Source organism: Candoia aspera, chromosome 2 (genome assembly GCF_035149785.1).
Source record: "Candoia aspera isolate rCanAsp1 chromosome 2, rCanAsp1.hap2, whole genome shotgun sequence".
Lineage (NCBI taxonomy): Eukaryota > Metazoa > Chordata > Lepidosauria > Squamata > Boidae > Candoia > Candoia aspera.
Window position 1 is genome coordinate 19,004,111 of NC_086154.1, and position 6,174 is coordinate 19,010,284.

A 6,174-nucleotide genomic window follows, 5' to 3' on the forward strand; every position below is an offset into this window, starting at 1 on the left:
TTTTGCTTTTACCTACCCAAATGAGGGCTTTCACATTTGTTCTTGCTAAAGCTCAATTTTCTGGTTTTGGCCCATTGTTCTCATGCTGTAAGATCCGTCCGCAGTCTGAGACTGTCTTTTCAGGTTTTTTCTATCCCCTATCTTTGTGTCACCCACAAATTTGATAATCGTATTTTCTAACCATTCATCCAATTGATTTATAAGTATGTTGAGCAGGACAGGGCCCAGAACTTCCTCCCAATTTCATGGGGTACACACACACACACACACACACACACACTTGAGAACTGGAGTTTAACCAGTTCTGTATCCATCCAATAATCGCATAGTCTATTCCACATTTTGCCACCTTGTTTACTAGGATCTCATGAGAGATTTTGTGAAAATCAAGATACGCTATGTCCACTCTAGTCACTCTGGTCGATTTGTCAAAAAAGGAGATCGGGATAGTTCGGCATGACATCTTGATAAACTTCTGTTGACACTTGCCAAGCAAATACATTCTTTTCTAAATGCTCCCAACCGTCTGCTTAACATTTCCAGAGTTTTGCCTAGCATCAGTATCAAGCCAACCAATGTATAATTACATGAGCCTTATTTCCCTCCACTTTTTGACAACAGAAATAGCTTTTATTCTTCAACTTCTGGCATTAGGCTGATCTTCCATGGTTTCTTACAGATGGCAGAAAGGGATTGTGAAATGATACCCACGAGTTCTTTCAAGACTCAGGTCTAATTACTCTGGCCCTTGAGGCGTCAATTCATACAGGATAGCCAGGTGTTCTCTGACCAACTCTTCACTTACCTTGTTTGGCTGCCATTCCATCCTAGTGCCAGTTGCTCTGAACCCAGTTCCTCTTTGGGGAAAAGACTGAAGCAGTTCAGGGCTCACTATCGTACCATTTTCTCCAAAACAGTGGGCTTGTCATGAGTAAGGATGGCGAGCAGGGGGCTCCCATCCAGACTGTCAAGCGCATGCGTAGCACTGATGAATTGTTCAGCCATTCAAAGAGACACAGATCGGGACCGCCTTAACCCTTGGGGGTTATATGTCTGGGTTTTTCCCACGCTTCTTCAGTTTGTTAGGATTCCTGTTAAGTACTAGCAATAAATATTAGAGACCAGTTCCTTGTCTCAGTGTTTCCTGGTTGTTAGGACAGGGCTCATCCCTTCTTTTTTTTCTTTCTACTGCTGACATTGTTTTTTTTAAAACTTTTTTTGCTTTCAGTTGCAAACTTAAATTCCTTTTCTGCTTTCTGAGTTTCTTTCCGTAGATATTAACTACTTGCTGGTATGCCTCTTTAGTGACTGTATCCATTTTCTATACATGTATCCTTTAATTCTTAGCTTGGTTGGAAACTTTTTATGCATCCATCACAATTTCCTCAGTTCCTCTGATTTTTTTTTTTTCTCATTAGAATGGTGTGCAACTGAACTTCTGGCATCTTACGTTTCAGATATTCCCAGCTGTCCTGTGCTCCCTTTGGCCTGAGGATTTCTGTCTGAGAGAACCTGCCTAGTACTTCTCTAAGCTTAGTGAAATAGGCTGTTCTCAAATCTATTGCATGCATACAATTCTGCTCCAATTTCTGTCAGATCTTGAACCCCAAGACGACATGGCTGCTTCTCTTAAGGTTCTAGATGCTTTTATCACTTTGACCAGTTCTTTTGCTACTGGTTTGAATCAGATCTAGGAAGGCTGACCCCATGCCTCTTCTTCAGCCTTCTGGAAAATGAAACCATCAGCAAGACCACTGAGAAATTCAGGGAACCTTGCAGTCTTGGCCAGATTGTTTTTCCAATAGATATCCCGGTAATTAAAATCTCCCATTAATAGAGTCTTAGTAAAGCCTCTCCTCCCTGAAAGTTTGGTATACATGGTCCAGAAGGGCATTATCCAGATCTTCTGCCTGGCTTGTCAATTTATACCATATCCACACAATAGTATCTTTTATATTTCCTCTTTGTATTCTTACCCAGATGTGTTCAACAGGACCCCTGTGCTCAAATTCCTGGATGATAATCAGTGGAGGAACAGCTAATACCTTATGGAGGTAACAATGGAGATTGCAGGAAAAAATAATTAGCAGATAGCTGGAGAATGAAGTCACTACTAAACAAAATGGATAAAAAACTGTAACCAAAATATATATTGCAGTGACTGTAAGCTAATGCTGTTTAACCAAGTCTCAAGCTAGTTTATAAGGAACAAACAAGTCTTTGCAATAGCAGAATAAAATCTGTGCCATCTGTGCTGAGCATTCATAGAATGGTCATGTGTATTAACAGCTACTGAAATCAGGAAGCGTTATGCGGTCTAATTAACAAAGGAGGGATTGTCTTCAACTCAGCATAATAAGCATCCATGCATTCCTTCCTGCAAGATATATTTAACCTTCTATCCAAACTTGCAAGATCCCTTGTATCTCAACTCTCTTTTGTCAAACAAGATGTCCAACTTTGAGACAAAGTGTAAAATCTCACAAATCCCACAAATTAATTTATAACAACATGTTTATGCTGCCTTGTGGTTTATGCACACCAGTCCAATATTCTGCCCATTGAGAACCAGAGGTCAACATGACACTGGAAGATGAACCTTCCAAGTCAGAAAGCATCTAACAAGCTACTGTAGAAGAGAAGAGGGCAAGTATGGGTATTTATGACATGTCTGGATTAAAACTGAAAGAATGTTTGTCGTTGATCTGGCCAGAGACAATTGGAAAGTTCAGTGCTGCAAATATACATATACTGTGCGTGCATAGAATGTCAGTACCCAAACCAAGGTAAATTTGCTATTGTTAGAGCAGATGCATCAAGACTGGGAATCAGCAAACTGAAATGGACTGGAATGGGTCATTTCACATCTGAGAAGCATTAGATCCTCGACTGAAGACAGTGTTATAGGAGAAATAAGAGTAGTAATTGTTATTAATAAAAGAATGCCAAAGTCAGGGGCTTGGATGAAATCCTAAACATGATTCCATAAATCTCAATTCAGGTGCAAAGCAACCTGCTCAGTACTACGGAGATCCAGTCTATGCTCCAATCACAGATGCAGAGGAAGCAGAAGAACACCACTTGTACGGCTACTTGTTACACCTTGACAACACAACATTCCCCCAAAAGACGTGATTTTTTTTCTCTGCCTTCAAGTCAGTGTTGACTCCTGGCAACTGCCTGGACAAGTCCTTGCAGTTTTCTTGGCAAGGTTTTTTGGCAGTGGTTTGCCCTTGCCTGCTTCCTAGGGCTGAGAGAGGGGGACTGGCCCAAGATCACCCAACTGGCTTCATGCCCAAGGTGGAACTGGAACTCACAGCCTCCCAAGTGACTGTGAAGAGCCCAAGAAGGACCTCTTTAAGCTGAGTGAATGGTCAACCAAATGGCAAATGTGGTTCACTTCAAGTAAGAGTAAACTGATGCACATGGTGGGGGGCTGGGCAGGGGAGCTAATATCACCTATATGTTATAGAGCTGTCTATAAGCAGGAAAAAGCTATTTGCTTAGCGTGGGTAGCTCCTCAGTTTTTTGACAGAGTGCAACAGCTGTGGAAAAAAGCAAATTCAGGGCATTATGAAAAGGACTGACATTGTAGCCTCCCAAACATTGTAATTCTCCTTCTACAAATCTGTGCTACATCCACATGCAAAGACTGTGTAGAGTTCTGGTTGCTGCGTTTGACAAGAGATATTAGAGCTAGAAAAAGTACAGCACAAAGCAATTAGCATTATTAGAGGATTTGACCACTTTACCTAGAATAAAAAGCTAGGATGCCTGAACTTCTTAGCTTGGAAAAAAGGTAATGGGGGGGGGGGCATCTTCACATAGAACATAACTGACCTGTGAAATTAATTATAAGATGTGATGATGGCCATTAGTTTGGGCAGTTTTAAAAGGAGAGTGAATAAATCCATAGAATACAGGTCTATCAAGTAACACCAGTTGTGAACATGCAAGGTTATGTTGGGATTGGCCACATGCTTTCAAACATCAATTGCAGGGGAACCACAATGGGAGGGAGCCTCCCAGGTTTGGCACATGGTCACTCGCTCACACTCATAGCCTGTTGAGACACAAAGATCTTGTCAGCCCCCCTTGCTTTCTACCTGGGTTTTCCAGATAGGTGCGGCTAGAGCAGACAAGACACACAGCCCTGGTCAACTGCCGGGAAATAATTAGGGACACACACAAACCATTTTCAACCGAGCTGAGGCACAACACGGAGATCCAGTGAATTTAAAGTAACAGCAAAACTTTACTGGTTAAAATGTACATATGTTCCTTCTTACACGTGCACACACACACTCATCCATACTTACCCACATCCTTCTCAACTAGGCTACTAGGCACTAGCTAGAGGGATGGACAGAAGCCACCAAGTCTGGACCCAAAGACGACTCACAGAGTGGATGGGCTTCAGGACCCCTTTTATCCCCAAAAGTCCTTGCAAGTCTGGTAGCTGTTGATGGGATGCAGGGGGGTGTTTCCATGTGCTCAGGCCCAACTTCCTTTTTCTGGTTCAGGTGACATTTTTCCCTTGTTTCCTTAAAGACTTGTTTCCTTCTTATCTACCTCCCGGAAGAGATCTTTTAGACAAGATTCCTGGCTTTTTGTCCTCTCTGCTTAAGTGCCTGCTTCATCTTCCTTCTTTTTCTCTTTTTTTCTTTCCTTCCTTCTTTCTTTCTCTCTCTCTCTCTCTCTCTTTCTTTTTATCTATCAAATTTGTCACCGCCCATCTCCTCCCACCAGAGGGACTCTGGGCAGTTTACAACAATAATCAATAAAGCAATAAATATACAATAAAATTACAATATATAAAAATATAGTATCTAAAAATACAATTACAAGTAAACAACAATCATAGATAAAAATAGAATCCCAAATGGCAGGTAATAACTCAGTCCCTGTATGCAACCAGCGCTCTAGGGCACTAGCCATCCCCACACATGATGACTGCCTTCCCTGCCCCAAGCCAGGAGGCAGAGCTTCAGCCTAGTCTTACAGCATGGCTCTGCCTCCTGCCCACAAGCATCCTAGAGGCATCTGGTTGGCCAGTGTGAGAAATAAAAATGTCGCACTAAGGAAGGTGGCAGCCAGTATGCTGGATTCTTTGATGTTCACAGAGAGTGTTCTCAGCTAGATATTGATCTGATCCATTTTATTATTCCATGTTAAGCTCCTTGCAGATTTCTTGGTCACTTGCACCTTCTTTATTCCTTGGATTGTATTCACTCCACAACTTAATGGTGGAAATGATTCTGTATTCCTAGCTACCAAGTTTTACAATCCCTACACTGCTTATGTCAATAAGCATACATATGTTTATTTATTTCCTTAGTAGCTGTAACATCAAATCTCAGGTGTGCAATGGCTTTTGCTTGAAAATTCTCCAAAGGTGTCAGGTTAATTAAAAGAAAACCAAGGTGCATTTGCCCCCTCTTCTTGCTTCAGAGAACCTTCTCCAATTCTCAGCTGTAGCTGCAAACGTTGATAGAGATAGCCAAAGTCACAGTGCCATCTTTTGGAAGCTTTGTTCCTGTAAATTTTAAAACTGGATTTTAAAGAGATTGTAGTTGTTCCCTTTTTTGATACGACTACAATTGGGTAACGCAATAAATTAAACTTACCCCCAAAGCTCTTCAATGCTGTATCATGTTCATGTCAAGGTAATCACCTAAGGGTACACTGAGTATATCATGGGGCTAAATTGTGAGAATTAGTACAGAATAATAACTATAAACTACAACATGTGATGCTCCACATGTGACAGACTCAACTTTATCATGAGTGACCAAAACTACCAAACAAACAATACTGACTGTTACTATCCATGTCAGAATCATAGAAACAATTTGGAAATCTGTTTATGCCTGACTAACCTTATTTGGACCTGGAAGCTAAGCTGGATTGTGCAGGGGATACCAGATCTGTAGGCTATACTGGGAAATGAAAAAACATCCTAAAAGAAGGTAGCGGCAAACCATTTCAGTGATCTTATCACTACAATACTGTACAGACACGTTCATGAAGTCACCAGGAGTTCAGACTTAATCTGAAGGTTACTTCACTTTACCTTATTTGTAGCCTGCACTCACAGTTGAAGCTCAAGTTATCATCCATGTTGTATTTTGTGTCTTAAATATCCAAAATATTATTAGTCAAACTTTAATAAAA